Source organism: Castor canadensis, chromosome 3, assembly GCF_047511655.1.
Source record: "Castor canadensis chromosome 3, mCasCan1.hap1v2, whole genome shotgun sequence".
Classification (NCBI taxonomy): Eukaryota; Metazoa; Chordata; class Mammalia; order Rodentia; family Castoridae; genus Castor; species Castor canadensis.
The window spans coordinates 81,470,590-81,490,663 of record NC_133388.1 but is presented as its reverse complement, the minus strand read 5'-3'; positions in this window follow the sequence as shown (position 1 = coordinate 81,490,663).

Here is a 20,074-nt window from a genome sequence, read left to right as displayed (position 1 = left end):
CATTACCTTGTATAATTGATAAAGTACATCAAATCAGATTTGTAAATAAAATATTGTTTAAATCTAAAGTATTCAATATTTTGATTAGGTTATTTTTTTAAGGAAAAATATTTAACGTGTATGTGCTGAATTTTTTTTAAATAGTTTTTTATAATTGCAATGGAAGGGCAATTGTCTCATTATAAGTGGTACAGAAGCCAATACTTGGGTTATCATTAGATATATAAACAAGTGAAAACTGTGGAACAAGTTTTAAGCTCATTTTGGAAAAAAAAACAGTTCTGTAGAAATGCATATTTGTATTTGTTTCTCTAATAAATCTGCAAATAGCTTTAAACACAAATTAGTTTTAATTATTTAAATTATGAGTTCTGTTAAGTAATTTAACACCTGTTTTGCCTTACATTTTGTAAAAACATTGTCATGGAAATGAGTTGAGGCTTATTGTGAAAATCAAGGTAGGTATACATTTATTTGAAAAGGTCAGGTATTTAGATTTGAGTATGTTTACTTGTATTAAATGATCAAATAATTTGCATAAAAACAACACCTTCTCCCCACCTTCCCCCCACCCCCAGTTTACATCAATTTAGCCACTTGCCCAAATCAATAAAGGACCAATTTGCAACTGTTTTAATTCAGTATTAAATGGAAGAGCAGCAAATAAGTGAAATCAAATGTTTAAATTGGTGAGAGTTTAACATTTATTTGACACTGATAATCAGCTTCTTTACATACTGCCATGGAGGAATAGACTCTCCTGAACTATAGAGCCCTAGTCTTTAAGATGATTTATACATGATGATTAAGATTATTATCCCAAAATACTTGCATTTCCCCTGAAGTGTAACAATGAATGAATGTTTTAGAATAACATACAATAAGTCATTTCTGATGTTAAAATAGCATCTCTATTTTATTAAAAAATTCTTGAAGAGGATAGATGTACAAAAAACACTGATGCTTGTACTTTTTTTAAAAGTTGTTTTTCTGCTTGAACAGAGATACTAACCAGTTCCTGAAGAACTCACTTGGGTATTACAATCCTATAAAAGTACAAAGAACATTCAAATTATAATGAAGTCTTTGGATTTGCTCATTTATTTTTAACTGTTAAAGTGTTTCAGAGTATCTGACTAATAGAATCTTTAAGCATTTTCATTGGCTCATCTGATTTTACAGCATTTGATCAATAAAAATATGGTTTCTAGTCAATGTTTGAGATAATGAGTAATTATATCTGTTTCTTAAAAGGAATTCTTATAACCTAAATTTCAAAATAGTGACTTCTCACAATTTCTGCACTTAAATGTTATAGAATTTTTCTAAGTGTTAGGATAGATCAAGTCCTTGATAAAGTATTATATTAAAATATTCAAAATACTTGAAGCATCTGGGATAAACTTGATAGTTTTATGGTATTTTCACATTTTATGTTGCCTTTTCCAGGAGATAAATGTTGGAAAAGGTTGTAATTAAAGGAAGACCATAGATGTTCTATGCTATGAACATAGTCAAAAATTGAGTTGTAATTTTTAAAATTGTTAGTATAACATAAATTAATATTTTAAGATATAAAGAAGAAAAATGTTTGAGTCTAGTAAATCTAATATTTTCTAAATATCTTTAAGAAAAATATTCTCAAGTCAGTTCTGCACACAATGTATATTTTCATTGAATCTAAAATATTCTTGTAATTTGTCTGTTTAGGACCTATTTCATGTGACTAATAGAATAACTTAAAAATTACATCCATTATTTATTAGTATCTGTTTTTATTTATTAGCTCATTATTTTAAAATGATTTTTCTTCCTGTGTTTAAGATATTTGAAGATTATATAGACTGAAAGTAATGATGGATTTTCTTTCTAAATTTCTAGAATGAATTCTATATACTGATGGATCCAGTCATTGGCGAGTTTACTAAAAATTCTCAGTTACAAACTTTGAATCTGAACAACGATAATCAAATACCTAGCTTGGACAAAAGACAGAAAGATGATATAAGAAGGTCAAGCACTGGAGAATCAATCTTTCCAAGAGTGGCAGGATAACCATGTCAAGAAACTTGAGCCAACCAGCATGCATCCTGAGCCTTTGTCATTGCTTAAACATACAGATTTGATACCAATATAACCTTATCTCTGTTGTACATTTTCACATCCTGTGAGTTTTTCATATCTCTAGTTTATGTGAAGTCAAAACTATGATTGATGGATCTCCTGTAGTGTAACCAAGATTATACACTAATTAATACACCAATAAAGTGGCATATAGTACACAATGATACTGCAAAAATATGTTACCACATTTATGTCTGTAATTCTGCCCTGATATCTTCCTTACATCAAATACTTTCAGATTAACACACACTTTTTGGCTATTTATTTTTCATAAATACTTTTTATCCTGATGTGAAGAAATCAGGAAGGGTTTTTCACCAATCTTTTTTAAAAAATTATGCACAGTATACCCAAGGGCACAAAATTAAAATATAAAGTGCAGGTACAAAATCTCGGTTTCTCTGAACAGGAGGTCTTAATATTCAATTGGCGTCGTGTATTCCATGTGTATACTGATTCTAATTTTGAACTGAATAAATTTTTTTCACCAGCAATGAGACTGTCATCACTCATCTATGATAAAACAGTGAAGACTAGTATAATTAAGCTTATCACACCTCTTTTTATAATATGTCAAATGTTTGGTAGAAGCAAAGTTTCAGTTATAATGTTATAATAATAGTCATTATATTTCCTTCTCACTAGTGTAAGCTTTATTGTTATTAACATTAGGTATTTTTTAAAAGTTGAACTTCTAAAATTACATTTTTGAAAGAGGGTATTTTTTAATACTAAAGAAGATGAGAAATTTTCTCTCAATATTATTAGGAAGATATTTTCATAAATGTTTCCCCAACATGTGATGAGATTAAAATTACTGCATATTATCTCCTGCCATATGCAAAATACACTTTTATTCTTTAATTCTCACAGTAGTATAAGGTACTAGCATTAATTCTATCCCTTTGTTTTACAGAAAATGAAATATGCAGCTGCTGATTTTGAAGCCACTAAGATAAAATTAATAAAATTTTATTCCTCTTTACTGAGCATTTATGCTCAGTAGAAATCTTTAGATTTCTAATTCATAAAGTATCAAAACTACATTATAGAATATTTTTTGAAACAGTAAGCAGCTTAACACAAAATAAGTGGCTTTGTTTTCAAAAAATTGAAATTGTCTGGAGTTTAAAATCATACGTACATAAACCAAAGTATACTAGTAAGCATGTTGCCTTTAGGTCTAGTGCAGTACAAGTTTACTTGAGAGATACCTTGAAAAGAGGAGAAATCATATCTTTGTGAGAACTAAAGCATTTTATGGGAAAAAAAAAACAAGTTCAGGCAATAGGAATGACATAGTAGAGATATATGGAATTAACTAAGTGTGTATATCTTTTTATCTATCCAACATATCAATGGTGTAGCCTCAGCAAAAACCCATAGTTTTTCATTGCAGTGTTCACAGATGCCATGTATGACATTGTTTCAAAGCAGTTTCCAAGTGCCCCTTAGCACTTAGAAGTCAGTGAGGAAGAGGGGCATCCTGACAAACACCATGCCTTAATCCCAGCAGAGGCAGCAGGATCATGAGTTGAAGGCCAGCCTGGACCACACAGGGAGAGCCTGTCTCAAAAAAAAAAAAAAACCACAAAATGTAACAAATAAACTAATCAGAAAATAGGCATTTTCTGAAACTATCAAAGAATATACACAGAATCAAATGGTGAAAATTTTAATATTTTCACAGTTTATCTTCCAAACCTATAAAAAGAAATGTGAGTTAATATTAGATGTTCAAAGTACTTAAAATATATTTAAGAAGAATATGTTTTAGGACCAGAACAAAATAAAAATCAACATGCATTTTAAATGAATAACATATATTTGGAAAAATAAAGGCCTTCAATATGGAAGTTACACAATATAGCATTGCTTCTTGACAGTTCTGTTGAGGATCTAAATGTTAAAGCATTCAAAAGCAGTATTTTTATATTTTTAATTTATTGAATCTTTATTGAATTATGAAGATTATATAAAAATAATTCTGTGTTCTTATGTGTACAGGTTATATGTTACACAAGTTCAGTAATTATGTTTTATGTTTCCATTTTAAAAAGAGTAAGCTCTAAAGGGAATTTTTTTAACTTCTGCAATAGTTGTCTATCATTTTTATCTTTCCTCTTTTTAATTTTTTTTTTCTTTTCTCTTTCTGAGAGGCAAAAAAATCAGAGATGTAAGGAGTCTTCATATCTGACTATCATTATATAATTTATATGGTACCATTTTCAGTGTCCTTAGTAATCAAATGCACACTTCATATACTCATATACTTCATCTTTATTTATTTAGATGGTTATCAAGTCATTGTATCAAATCACCTCTCTACCATATCAAGTTTAATCATCACATTAGACATTCAGAGATAATTTCTTTGTAGAATAATTATAAAATTTAAGCCCTGGAAGTGGCTCAGTTGTTTTAAAAGGGGTTATTTTGATCACATCTATAATTTTAAATATTTGAAGTATATTAAAGGGAAAAACACTCCCCAATTTTCTCAAATTATGCTATCTTGTAATTGGGTAATAGTCATAGCATATTCTCTGTTAATATGTTCATCTTTGTTTTTGTAGTTCTCAGGAAAAGCAAAAGTATATAACCACTGAAAATAATCTTGATAAAATACCTTGTTCGCTTTACACTTTAGAAAAATAGTGAAAATTTTAGGATTAGTATGGCCATTTCATAATGGAATAGGAAGCCATTTCATAACAGGAGATTATTCTTTTCTCTAAAATAATAATATCAATAGATTGTTCTAACAAGAAAATTATAATTATTTTAATCTCAAACATTTTAAAACAGTTGCCTGTGTCTTATTCAAGTGAATATATATATATGTATATATCATTTGATTATATTAGATTGTCTGATTTTTTATTCTACCCTAAAGCAGAGTCTAGACTATCCTATTCCTATGTCCATCCTCAAATGCATTGAAGTTAAATCTCAAATGAATGATATCCACAGTAATACATGATAGGGATTTAAGAGCTGTGTGATTTCTATAATCTCAAAATAGATGTCAGAGTACTGATTTTTATAAATAGGAAAAGAAAATGTATGTCTTCCTGAGAAATTATGTTTATTATCAAAAAATTTAACATCAGCCAGAGAATGTAATCTCATCAAGCTAACCCAGAAGTAGACTAATGTGGATTTCAATCTTAGTCTTACTCCTGTCACCGCTTTGTAGACTCAAGTACACTGTGTAGACTGGGATTGCAATTACCTCAGTATATAAGGATTAAGTGACATATTTGTTCTAAGTATACCTAAATGTCATACCTAAATTCAACCTCAAGAAGGTAGAGCTTTTCAATAAATATCAATTGCCTCTAAAAAGGGAAGCAAATTTATAGACTATATTTTGCAAGAGCCTAGTAAAGTTTTGAAATAAATGCTACAAAATATGTAAAGCCTTTAAATTTGAAAAAAAAAAGATTCCTTTGAGAAATGCCTACAAATAGTATCTAACACAAGTGGGCAGTAACTAAATATTTTTTTTACCTATTTACTTATTACAGTTCTGTATGGATGATCCCAAAGCTATTAAACAAATTTCATTATATAATTTTTATTAAATAATTCTATTAAATAGAATTCCTGATATCAACTAGTAAAAATTGGCAACAGTTCCTGAAATTAACCACATAGTAGACAAAACAGTTGCATAACAATATGTGATTACTTCAATCATGGCTTCTTATTCAGTTAAGAGAAATTTTTAATTACATATACAAGAAAATATTTATGAACACTCAAAGAAAACACTGTGAAATTTATTTTCCCTGTGCCCATGATCTTGAATGAATAGGTGGCAAAAGAAGTGAAAATGTATGTATGTATGTATTCATTCTCAAGATGAATAACAAAAAACTTGCAATTAATTAAAAGACCTTCTGCAATTAAGTGAACTTCTGGCAATTAAATAATTTTATTTGAGAAAGTTCAGTGAACCAACAAAAAGCTCACCAGGTTGCACATAAACAGTCATCTTTCAGTAAAAATCGTCCATAAACCTCTCTAAAGGGGAAAGCTTGTTTCTTTCTCAAATAACAAAATAATTGATAAAGTGCTAGAAATTCACTGATAACTGTACTGTATTGAATGTTCATAAAAACTAATATTTCAACATTTTTTGTTTTTAAGTATTTAGTTTTATGTGCCAAAATAAATAATTTCTCTATAAATTTATTCTTAGAGTTATAAAAGCACCACAGAATTTTATATTTAAAGATTCTAATAGACTTGTTTTATTAAAATAGACTTGAAAATTTTAAAGGTAATACCTATGTTAAAGAACTTTTGAAAGCTAATGAAAATATTTGAGGTATAGTACTATTTATTAATGCAAGAGTTGTAGGAGAGAAGATAAATATTCAGGTCATTAAAGGTTTCTAAAGGATCAACAGTAAGTTCACACAAAAAGAAAAACAAGAGGAAACTGTGGCAGAAAGTGGGACATACTTTGTGAATTAAGTTTAGCCACACTGTAGTGTATTAACTTCTCATAGAGCTAATTTAAGGTTCAAGGAAATTCTCAGATTCCACCTTTTTTAAAGTCTCATAATTATACCTTAAACTTCAGTTTTTTCACGTAGCATCATTTTCCCCCTCATGACAAACCCTTGAAAATGGCCATTATTATCAAAATAAATACTCTTTTCTTAAACCCCAATGGTGATTTACCCAATTTCAATATATGGGAAAAGGATGAGATGGACATAACTCCTGATTATGGGAATTTTAACACACAACATTATAGTATTGATGTGTTCAAAAGGAGTTTGGGGGCAGGGTAAAGCCTCATGTTAGAATTTAAAAGGTGGCATAATTGTTTCCTCACCAGTACACAAACAAAATGTCCTGGGAAAGGTTAGCACTTGGTGCATTCTGAGTCTTTGAATACCTGCCGCTTCAGTGATCACTACTGGTCATAGGATATCTAAAACACCAGTGAGAGTAGTCCATATTTTTAAAACTCTCATTCTCCTACCTAACTTGAATAATCAGCAACTTTGCTAAAATTGGCTTTCAAGCACAGCCTCCATATTTAACTAAGAAGTAATCATCCTCAGGCATATGATTTGATACACAAGGTGAAACTTGAAAACATAACTTAAGAGCCTTTTTCTGCTAATATGTGATTAATTTTATTATGGGTATAGTGTATTACTAGCTTCGTAGAAATCTGATTGCGAAATCTTGCATAGTCTGAAGATGTTTTTTGAAAGGCATACAAAATAGAAACTCAAGGACAAAATTGCTTTATGACTCTGGGCCAGAGTTACTGTTAAGGATATATTTAAGCACTGCATGGAGTTTAAACAAAATGAAGTTCACAATACATAGTGGCCTAGCTCTCTGAAATAAAAGTATATATTTTCTGCTGTTAAATTTTTCTTAACATCAACCATAATGGAAAAGAAGCAAATATTAGAAACATGAAGAAAGGATGTTGTAAATATCTAAATATAATCTTAAGACATTATTAACTTGATATTTGACAGCAACAGGATTTTAATAATGATTCATTCTCGTTAAATTGATATACTAGCAATAGCAATCTCAAAAATTTTGCTTCATATGCCCTTGCAAGCATTAAATTGAATATTGTGATTAATGTTTTTTCAATGATATTCCTATATTTTTCAAATGATAGAAAAGGTGATCCAAATAAAGAAAAAGTATATTAAGATGCAGTCAAAGGGGAAAATGAAGTAAATGAATCATTTACAAATAAAACCATGAAGCCTAGTTTATTTCTGCTTATTAATACTTCTGGTATCTAACAATCAGTGGCAATCATTTTAATATTTGATAGATGTTTACATTCATTAAAAGGATAAAATAAGAAAATGAATATTCTTCAACCAAGATATTAAATCAACACTTTAAAATGATTTTAGTGGCATGAATTTTAGTTTACTGACCAACTTGTTACAATTACCAACAAATATAGTTCTAAAACATATAGTAGTTTCAAAATGTGAATTACACAATAGAATATGAAAACTAAAGATGGATTATAGGTAGTGATTGTAAATCAGGCTTGATTAATAGTTTGTAGACTTCACTACATGTCATAGGATTACCAAACCAAATATTTTTAAAAGTTAGCTGGAGAGTTTATACATACAGAAGTTTTAACCATAGTTTTTAAAGGGTGAAGAAGTAATTTTGATGTTTTTAAAGAAAGGAAAAAATCTAATTTTAAACATGAATCTTTGTTTTACTTACAATTCTGGCAGCATATCATTGAATACTGAAATTATGGCAAAAGTCTGTTAAGAGTCACTTTGTACTGTATGAAGAATACCCAACCCAATTCAACAATGGAGGTAAAATGTAAGATGTGTAATGTGTTAAATTTTTAACCTGTTTGATGCCTACCCAGATCACCAACTCTCAGGAATAACTCAGAATCTCAGAAGGTAAGTTAAATATGCTTGGCTTGCATTCTTTATGTTATAAAATATAACTGATTATACAGACACAACTTAAAAGCAATGAATAAATATCCACCATTGGCATAAAATTTTAAATGGCTGTTTAATGTTATATATTTCACATGGCTTAAAGAAGTAAATTAAGACATAGAAGATGGGAAGATTACACTATGTAGCACCCATTAGAGATTCTTACATTAAATATCTATTTATTTTTTTTCCCTTTTCCACTAAACAAACACACATTTGAGGATATTTGAGCTGACTCCAGTAAGTCTGACTGGTTGAGGCCTGTGTCTACCTCCTTCCTCCCCAATTTCATCCTAACTGACTTTTTTTCCACTAACAATATTGATAAAGCATAGTAAGATAAAATTTCCTGGGCCAACTTAAAACAACAAGTTCCTGAACAAATAGTCAAAAAGTGTTGTAACATCATTTTAGTGTGTGAGGCAATAAGAGTTTGCTTATTATTAAAATCTATTAAACTGACTACATTAAAATTAGAAAATACCACACAATAAAGAAGTCCTGCTTCCTACAGACAGTATTTGCCCTCTTCATTATACAAAAGTGAACTTGGTGGTTCCAAATATGTTGATATAATTGTGATACTCATGTTTACATGTTTCTCAACAACATCCTTATAGATCAGGAGTGAAAATAAAATTGAGAACTGACTGGGTCAAACACAACTTACTCAAGTCAGCATTCATCTATGATGGTAAGTTTTTATACTAATGTCCTTAAAACACAGAAAATGCAAATGACCCAATTTTTAAAATCTCCTTCAGGAGAAGACTATGAAATACTGGTTGTACAACTATGTGGACATCCACATTCCGATTCACAAAATCACCCACAGCTGAGTGTTTTTTCATAAACTACCTTCAGGCCATAATCTGATGTTATAATTATAAAGTGGAGATCCTCATATTGTAAAAAAATGAACACATTTAATTCCTGCAACACAGGGTTATATTTTCTAATAATGCACTCTTCCAACTTTGAAAAATTAAAAAGAAATCCCTTAGTCCCTTGATATTGAATCTGAAAAATTTCAAAAGAATATGAAGCTGCATCTTAAAATGTTCATATACTTATAATCCTAAAGAAAGGATAGTAACAAAAGTAAATAAAGAAGCATGAGCAAGTAATTTTCATGTAGCATATCACCTGTTATTTAACAAAGACAGGTTAAAGAGATCAGCATAGTTTTGTGATGATAAAAGTACCTTGCCTTCTCAGAACATTTTGTCATGTCAAAAATATTTGTTGAGATAGTGTCCCCTGTGCCACATATTGTAGTCTATTACTCATTCAAGTATTTATTAAGCATCTACTATGTATTTATGTCTGTCTTTAAAAGGCACAACAGATTCAACATAGAACAAGACAAAGTACTGACCTGATAAAGCTAACTTTCTAGTTGGGAAGTCAAAAATTATACTATGAAGAAACAAAACAGTGTAAACGAATGGAACGTGACACGAGAGCGGTGGAAAGGAGTGACTTTAGAGAGAGAAGTTAGGAAAGAACACTTGAAGAAGGCAAGATCTTACAATTTCATTCATTCTGCCACCTGAGTTAGGAAGAGTCATAGGTAGTGATTCCCTGAGGATAAGGACAGAAAGGCCAGCAGAGACTATTTTGTCTCTTTCATTCTTTAAATCAATAATTATTACTGCAAAATCAAATATTATTACTGCGATGTGCTTAACATCTGGCAAAAAAAGAAACAGCTATTATCCTGACTTTGGAGGAAACATGAAAGTTGACCATGGATTATATTATATAATCCATATATATTATACCTCATATAACAGGTGTTTGTTATAGAAAAATTATAAAATGCATAGGTAGATCCAAAGAAGGACACACTAGTACCTTGGGAAATGAAAGGTAAAGTAACCTTGTGATTTTGGGGTGGGGGGGAGCACAGAGGAGAGGGGGGGCAGTTATTGACATGACAAAGACATTACAGTAGTGACTGCAAATCATACCTCTGATCCTTAGCCAAGTGTGCTTTCCAGTAACCCATACCAGTACATAAGTCTAATGGAGGAAAAGACCATTTTGACATAATGCATCTATAAAAGAGAGCATAAACTACATTAAGATAGCTTAGTACTCAGTAAAGCACATTATAACCCAGAAATTACCTGAAGAAACTCTGAAGATAAAAATCTTCATTTAGTGTTCTGATGCTCAGAGATTAGAGTTTTAAAAAGAGAAACCTCTTGAATATGTAATCTCCTACATTAAAATAATTTCACAATCATCCTTAAGTGGTAAAAACTGAGCTTACTTGCTTCCAACAGGCTTGAAATTCAGGTACACATTGAAAAGATTAGCTACATTTACTAAAGTTAGATAGGGATGGCTTTTATATATTTAAGCAAATAGAATAATTTGAATTTCTATACTTTAGGAACAAATTCCAACTTTGAAAGGCCAACAACAACATGAAGCGTCAGCCTCAGTGTCATGAACAATTATACATAGACTGAGGAATAGCAGGACTTGGAGTGAAAACTTACCTTATTAGTATGTAAAATAGGCAGAGGCCTTTAGGTGTGAATTAGAATTGACAGTCCACTGACCCAAAATATATTTTCCCCTTTTTTTGCTGCCACAGCCTCCAACATAACACATCTTGGGTAAGCGAAGAGCATATTGAAGGTCTGTGTTACAATGGAAGTGTATTGGAAGAAGCATATTAAACCATTCTCGTCATTATGCAAATTAATCTATCCTATTGACCCTAATGAAGACAGGGTTTGAATGAATAGAATCTGAAGAAGATATTAAGATCAAGAGAAAGACCAAAGGAAATGAGGACACTAGCTCCAGAACAAAGGCCTTGCAGGCCTTGCAGTGGAATACAAAATGCTAGGGTAGGTGATCATGCTTATGTCTGACTGGGGTAGGGGGTGTCCTTATAGAACTGAGAGGGAAAGAAATACTGGAAAAGCAGGAAAACTGTTCTTAAAAAATATTTCTTGACTCAAATATTCAACTGTTTCTTGACTTCCATCATTTTCTTTTTCCAGCTCTTTCCATTATCTGCCTCTTTCATACTTTCTGTTTACCAAATTTTTATTCTAACTTAGTCTGTCTCTTTCTGTTTTCTTCAATCAAGAATATTGCCTGCCTGTGAAGAGATCCAATCCTGAGTATGTGTCTTGTATCAGAACTTGCCTTAGTAAGATGACTAGCAAAGAGGAGAATGGTGGTTGCCACATAGAACCTTGTTAAAATGCAACCACTATAATGAACCTTTTCACCTGGTACATTAGTAATAAATCTGACCTCATGGGCAGGGAAGGGGGAATATTTTAAACAATAGAATGATTGTATAATTTATTATCCAAGCCAGGACATTTTTAAAAGTTAAAATATATACTAGAATAACAAAAGCACAAAACAATGGATTCCCAAGCTAACCAGAAAAGAGGGTCACCCTAGCTACTAACCCCTAGCTGCCACAAATCAGCTTTGAATCACACTCTTAATGGCAATATAGATAATCAGTCTAGTCACCAAAGTGAAGGCTGGAGTATGAAACAGATGACTGAAGACCTGGAAAAGAACTAAGGAATAGTGTCTGCCTGGTCTTCATTGTGTGACAGGAGCTTGCCTTTCTGAAGCAGCATTTTGTAGTAGTGAAGATTTGAAGATGTAAATCTTGAAAATGCTGACAAGAATATTGGATTGCTTCATAAGAATATATTTAACTGTAAAAATTGTCAGGTCCTGAGTCCTAAAAGTTATGTTTATTGTTTTGATAGGTAATTCAGAGATTAAAGAACTCCCACTATCCATTTGGCTCAAGTTGCAATAAACATTTGTATTTGGGAATAAAACAAAACAAAACTGATCAGAATTCAGCCAGTTTTCTCATTTTTTTGTATTCCTATTGCCTTTGGAACAACTGATAAGGAAAAGCAAGTTTCCTAGTGCAGGGAACTGATTTGCTGTCGGAAATATATAATTCTGTAATATTTTATCACAAGTGGCTTCTCTTAGAAAATTTTAGGAACAAAGCATTCATATTTTCTTTTGAGTTCTCATGAGTAGATTTGTCATGGCAATAAAATGTAGTAGCTTTCTAAATTTTAGCCCCGAGCAGATTTTTTGACATCCTAATCATTTTTCAAAGTCTCCTCACATTAAATTCATTACAAAATTAAGAAATTAAAGTATCTGCAAGAGGTCACTGCTAACAAGTTATCTTCTAGCGAGCTGTTTCCAGCCATTAGTCTATTGGTCAACAAAATCTAATAAGCACATAATGTAGCAAGTATTTCTCCCTAAAGACAACAGCATGTCTATGAACCTTGAATGTAAGTATTCTATTAATATTTGATGGGTAGCATAATGAGCAATATAAAGACATTCCTACACAAGAGAACAAAGGATATTTGTCATAGGAAAGACTAGAATCCATTGTGTATTTTATACTCTTGGATTATACTGACACAGTTGTGGACATTTCTTTTTGGCTTACACTTCTTGTTATGATGATTTGTTTACAGTCACAACAAATTCTCTTCTTAAGGCAAATAAGCCTGAAATTAGGTAGGACTGTGGTTTTCTACAGAAGTTAGAGCTAAAAGGGTATTTTTTTTTTAATGTCCTAGTTATATAATCTTAAAATTCTTGGCAAACACCAAGGAAGAATTTCAGGCTCACAATTCTGGTATTACTAAAAAATCATGTTCACTCTGTCCCATAAAGGTCATAAATGGCATCTTTTAAAAAATACTTCATAATTAGAAAAAAATTACATAATGACTTAGATCCATAGAATTTTAGAATTAGAAAGGAACATCTTAGAACACATTGTTAGAGCAGTTGTTGGAGGAGTGAATGATTTTGTAGACAGGGAAACTGATAACAGATTGAGATTATATAATTTGCCAAGGTGACCAGGCTTGTTCTCAAAGCAGAGTATAAAGCAGATTTTCTTTGTACCAGGGCGGCAGGTACACAGTCTGGTGGTTCTTCCTATTATACTACTTTGTCCAAGCTCAAGATCCAGTTTCTATTATGCAATTTCTCATAAAACTGAAGAAAACTTCAGGAATGCTCTTTCATGTATATTACTAGGAGAAGTCACCTAATTTTTATTTATCTTAAAAAAAGTGAGCTAAGGAAACCAGAATCTTCTTGTAAGATTGGCAGGATGGGGGGAGAGGGGGAGCTATCATGTAGGGTCACAGTCTGTTAGCTCCGTAGCAGAGAGTTCCTTATTCACATTGAGTTCTTTGTCTCATGAATGTGATGAACTCAGTGCATGGACGATGGAGGGTGAGAACACAAACAAGTTTATTAAGAAACAACAAAGCTCCCACGTGAGGTGGGGAGGGGTCCCGAGCCAGTTGCCAGCAAATTTGGGGCCTAGGGGTTTTTCATCTCTTTGCTCCTGGGAGTAGCCCATTTTCTATGATAATTAGGTTTGTGGAAAGCAGCATTCTGGTTGGCCCTGCCGACAGCCTTCTGATCAGAACATGGTCTCACCTGTTCCCATTTAGGTCCTTCCTACCTTTTCCCATTTGTCAGCAGCTCAGGTTATAATGGAAGTTTCCTGGGGTCCTTTGATCCTAACTACACCAGCCTGATTTCAGCTAACTACATATCTTGTTCTCTCAGTAATATATGTAATCAAGCCACCTCTTAGAGATGCAATTAAATCAAGTGAAGTAGAATTAGAACTATATAGTACATAATAATTGTAAAGGAGACAGAACAACCAAGCACTGATCAATGCTACATTGGACAATGCCACACTCCCTCCCATAACATACTATATTTCTCCTCACATTGTCTTTAGCAAACAGCATTTTCTTGTAATTGATAGTAATAAGCCCAAGAAGTTGGGCAGCAATTAAACAATGTGCTCCTGCAAACAATGAAGAGGGGAACAAGACATACAGATTCCCAAAGCAGTGAATAGGCTGCTTCTGAATGTAGATTTCAATGAACTCCAAGGGATTGATATTGTGAGTAGCAACTACAGGTAGCTGTGTAACCTATGCACAAAGGTGGACAAATTTAGGTACTCTTGGGAAACTCTGTGACATTTAAGTTGGATTTACTTTTTCATCAAATGTGATTGATTTCTTGTCAGCTTAATGAAGTATAAGTTTTCATACTCCTTATTCATTAGCTAATGTAAACTCCTGCCAAAGACCACTTAGAGGCTTTACTTTGCTAGTGCATGAAACTAAGAGATCTCCTGCTGCAATTTTGCTCCCCAAGAGAAATTTCACTTATTAGTAAAGTATTGCAGTTTATTTTCTCTCCAGTCATACTGCCTTGCCTGGAATACATGGTACATAAGGTGGGATCCAAATTTTGCTGCAAACTTTGCAGACAGATGAGAGAGAGAGACTGAGACAGAGACACACAGAGAGACTTGTTTTCTGGGGAATAATACATTAAAATTATATGTTCAAATACCTCTCATAGTTGTTGAATTTCAAACCAAAATCTACATTTATCAGTAAAGATATACATGTCTCTCATTTCACTCCCATCCCCTTAAAATTATAAGTTCCTTTATGTCAATCCTTTTTAATGTTTTTGTTCCCAAATCCCCCCAATCTGACTCAGAATAAAAATTATTGCTAATCCTTATAAGTTTCCAATTACGTTTTTCTTCAATCTATTTTTATCTCTTGGTTTCTGATTTATTTAGAAAATTCCTTCCTTAGAAATGTGGTTGTAAGGAGTTTTCTTCCTTTTTTCAGTCCTTTCACTATTGTATAAAAAGAAGTATTGATCTCACTGTGGATAGCAGCTGATTTATCTGGTTGATTATTTGGAAATGTTAGGTGGCCACTGTAGTTCAGTTAGTTGAAAACTCCCTCTTCTCACTATATTATGTTCTCAACCAACAAGTCCAACATGGTAGTACCTGCCTGTCATCCCAGATACTTGGGAGACATAGGTAGGAAGATCATGATCCCAGGCTGGCCCCACAAAAACCTGAAGACCCTATCCAAATAATAACTATAGTAAAAATGGGCTGGGGATGTGGTAGAGTGCCTATCTAGCAAGTGTGAGACCTTGAGTTCAAACCCCAGTACAGAAAAAAACTACTTTTTAAAATCCACTTTCTCAAAAGGGAGATTTTTATCCAGTATATATCATGAATACCTTGACACTAGAGCAAAAAGGCACTAAGGGCCACATGGTGACCAAATGAGACTTTCATAATGTCTCGTATTTTCTTCTGCATTATTGAACTGGGACCAATGCTCTTTGGACCTAGGGATTTTGTCATAAGGGCGGTATAGATGTGATTTTCTAGGGCTAAATATATTAAAGCGGTAATAAACTCATGGTAGAGCCTCTGTTTTGAAGGGTTACAGGTTAGAAGTAAAAATAGGTTAAGAAGTCGGAAGAAAAGTATGACTGATAAATCCTAATGATAGGGTAAAAGTGCTTCTAGTGTAATTTATGAAGTAAATTACAGAGAACAATTATACTTTTCCTTGAAATGACCTTTTGAGCCACTGACGCTCCTCAGGAAGAACCCTGTCTTATTTATCTTTCCAGCCCCAGAGATAGCACTAGCCCTAACACAGTCATTGCTCAAATTGAAAAAGAGAGGGAGGAGGGAGGAAGGAAAAGAAAGAACAAAACCTACATAGTACTGTTTAAAAAGGAATAAAAGAATTTACAGGATCTAGTCCAGAAGGATAACAGTGACAGTTATTTTGTTCTGAGGCCAAGAGCATGGATATAAAATTGGAAAAACAAGTATATTTGGAAATAAAAAAGACACAAAACCCTTAACTATATGCACATTTAAACCAATTATGTCATCTTAAAATAAAAATTAATCTATTAATGTTTTCACTGGATGTAATAGAATCTTCAGGTGTGGGCAGGGGACAGATCTGGGATTTACAACTGAGGCTAGAATAACACTGTCCAGACAAAGCCACAGAGGGAGGGACACCTCCAAGCCTATGTGGCTCTCTTGGAAGGTGCTCACCAAAAGGAAGAAAGTAATTTGATGGGAAAATAAAGTTTAATTGCAGTTTCTTTTTAAAAATTCCAGTTAGTGGTTTTACTTGATTATAAAACTTTTCAGGAAAATAAACTATGTTGTTTACAAAATGTTTAGCCTTCTTCAAGCAGCACAATAAACAATGAGTAAAAAATTATAGATCGACAAGTAAATGTTAAACCCTAGCACTGTGTTACATCCCAATAATTGTACACATTGATGGGAGCTGTAATAAACACAGTCCACCTGTCACATTCCACTTAATCTGTTCAGAGCTGAAGGCTCTGTGAAAACCCACTTTCCTCTCCAATCTGTCAAAGGTGAATTAGGATAAATGTATTCCTGCCCCAACCCTGCTGGTAACCAGCCTTACGACAGTCATTAAATTATTCACCGTCTCTAAGTTTTAACACCTGGTCTCTATAAAATCAGATCTTCAACAACCTCTAAGAGAACTTCCAGCTCTGGATTGTACCGTTATCTTCTAGTTACAGAAATTGACTTGAAGACCATGGTGCCTACCTATGGATTTACAAATAATTACCAACAATGATGTTTTCTTTTTATTCTCGATTTTTTAATGTAAATTTATCATTAGTTCATCTTTAGTTCACTTACCATTCCCATCTCTCTGACTTTCAATTCTTGGATGAAGTAGCGTATTATTTATTTATCTATTTATAAATTTATCCATAAATTTCCCCCCTTCCCTGATTCTCAGCCTCATTTCTCAAGAGGAAATTTTTAAAAATCTGGAATACATTGAATTCCCACTAGCAATTTTTTATCAAGCATGTTCTAATATGTATGAGGACTTTGCTCATAGGATTGTCATTGCTTTTAGCAACAGCATGTCCCAGAGACACAAACAAATTAGGGTTCATATGACAGGGCTATCACTGTAATAATTCTCTTTCACTGATGTTGGCTTTAACCTAGCGCATTGTTGTCATCATCATCACTGTCATCATTATCATCGTTATTCTCTGCAAACACCACTTTATTTGATGTTTAGAAGAACATCGTGCAGATTAGATAAAATTCAGGGCTCTTTTTCTGGCAACCCAATTCCCTTCTTGAATTTCAAGTGTTGGCTGCAGGCTGAATGGAAAATTAAGTTTTCATGTGCTTTTGGTTTTAGCCTATAACTATCCTTAAGCTGCTATGGTAAAAATGTGGGAAAAAAATGACCTCCTCTTAAACAATTCATGACACATTATCCCACTTTTAAGATTAACACAGAAGTTTTCGTAAGTATTTGAACAAGATAGTATGCAACTGTTCTCTTTCCCCCAAGAAAAGAACAATAAGAAATGGAATTGGTCTATATCAGGTTTTATATAAGTACTTCCTTATATCAAGTTTTATATGAGTGTTTCCTGATTTAAAAGAATAGGAGAATTAAGAAAATGTGGTTATGAATACATCTTATCCTGACCCTCACCCTTTCAATTATTCTAGTTCTGTTTTAGCGTAGGACTATCTTTATGAACACACCAAATTTAAACCAGCATTTCGATGCTACTTAAAATTTCACCAAGATAGTGTTGTTGAGCTGTTCCAAAACTATCTTAAAATGTCTTTAGAAATTCATGTAGCAAGCTGCTGATCTATCTTCCTCTCTCAATCATTTTTTCAAAGCCTGAGAAACTTGTGAAAAAACCAGTCACAATGTATGAGAATCACAAGATGCTATAAAACCAATGAAAAGAAGTAGGCAGATAGATCCAAAATCTCAGAGAGTATGATTTATTAGGGACTTACTAACAAAAGTGTGGAACTGGGTGGCAGCAAAACCAGTGGATTCCCATGATTTAGGTAGTAAGGAGAGAGTGTATACAATCATCAGGGAAATTGTGACTTCAATCAAGCCAGAATGTCCCAAGCTTACCTCAAGCTAATATCAAAAAGTTAGACACATTTCTGACACCAGAGTACAACTGTAAAGGAGGTGTATACCACTCTAATAGTTTATTTTGTTTGTTTATTTTTAGTGTGCTAGGAACTATGCAGGGAAACCTGGCTAGGCTTACTCAGGAGTAATCATGGTAATTACAAGTCAAGATGGCTGCAGTCAGGTCAAGTGGAGTCCCTACAGAAATAATTTCAGGAGCTCCATGAAAACCCACTTTCCAACTCTATCTTCACCTCAGCTGACCTGTATGTGATATTATACATTTATACTTACTTAATAAGATCTTTATCCTTATAAAAATATTTCTACCTAGTACATTAGAATGAGTAAAGAAAATAAAAGGCCTAAAGGATTGAAAAGGGAATATACTGCAGCCTCCTTTCTTTGCATTCATGACTTTTTCAAATGCCAGCAGTTACTTAATCTTCATTTTGTTCCCCAACTAGGCAGCAAGATCCTTAAAGACAGAAAATATGTCTTTTCACTGTACCAACCCTAACCTTTCTCTTTTTAAATTCCTTTTCTTTTCCCCCATTGACCAAGAAGTATATCTCACATATCCTATAAGTGCTCTACAAATATATACAATTGAATGGAATTTAGCTCTGATGCTTCTCAGCCCTGATTAGTACCCACTATCTCAGTAATGAAGAAGTTGAAATTGTCTAAAACTTGTTGTGGAAATCCATTGTGACAGAAGTAAACAGTGTTACTAGTCAGTCCTGGTACCAGCTCTAAAATTTCTCCTATGTTACTCTTCTTTCTGATGCTTGTTCCAAGCTAGCAGGAGCTCTCTTCTTCAAACTATTCAGCTATTTTCTGGGAGTCATAATCTATTATAAGAAATTCTCTGTGCTTTTCAGTTCACCAACTTTTCTTAGATACTGCTTTTAGAATTTCACTGACAGAGGCTATTTAGATGTATATCTTTTGCGTGCACTCACAACTGTCCTGTCCAAATAGACTAGCATGTGACTGGCTTGGCAAATATAAATAGCATTTAAATACAGATTTTTTTCCTTGGGAAAAAAATTAGCAAAGAGTATAGAATAAAATGTTTTGTAAAGTATAAATATAGTTATTAACTTGTTACTCCCATTAGGGTAAGTAGGGCCATAATATTTTCAAATTAATATCATTAAAATTTGGAAGAATATAAAATTTTAAATAAGCCACAACTTTGACTTTACTGGTCATACCTTTTCATGGCTTTTATTTTTAGCATTTTTTTCCATAATCCTCTTTTAACATTGACCAGGGATATCTGATGCCTTCTTGTCATATAATAAAGATGACTTAACACAGCCAGCTTCACTCTTGCTGTTAGAGTGAGCTCCATACTAATTGGGATTATCTAAACTGTTAACGATCTACTTGGGGGAAGTTTAATTGATCTTTTGATCACTCCAAAAGACTTTTAAAAGTATAAAAAAACAAAGTAGGACTCTTTACTTGAGATTTAAATATTTATATATTTAAATATATATTTAAATTTATTTTTTTATTTATTTATTGCTTTAATCAAAGCTTAATGTGTTACAGAGATGAATGAATTTT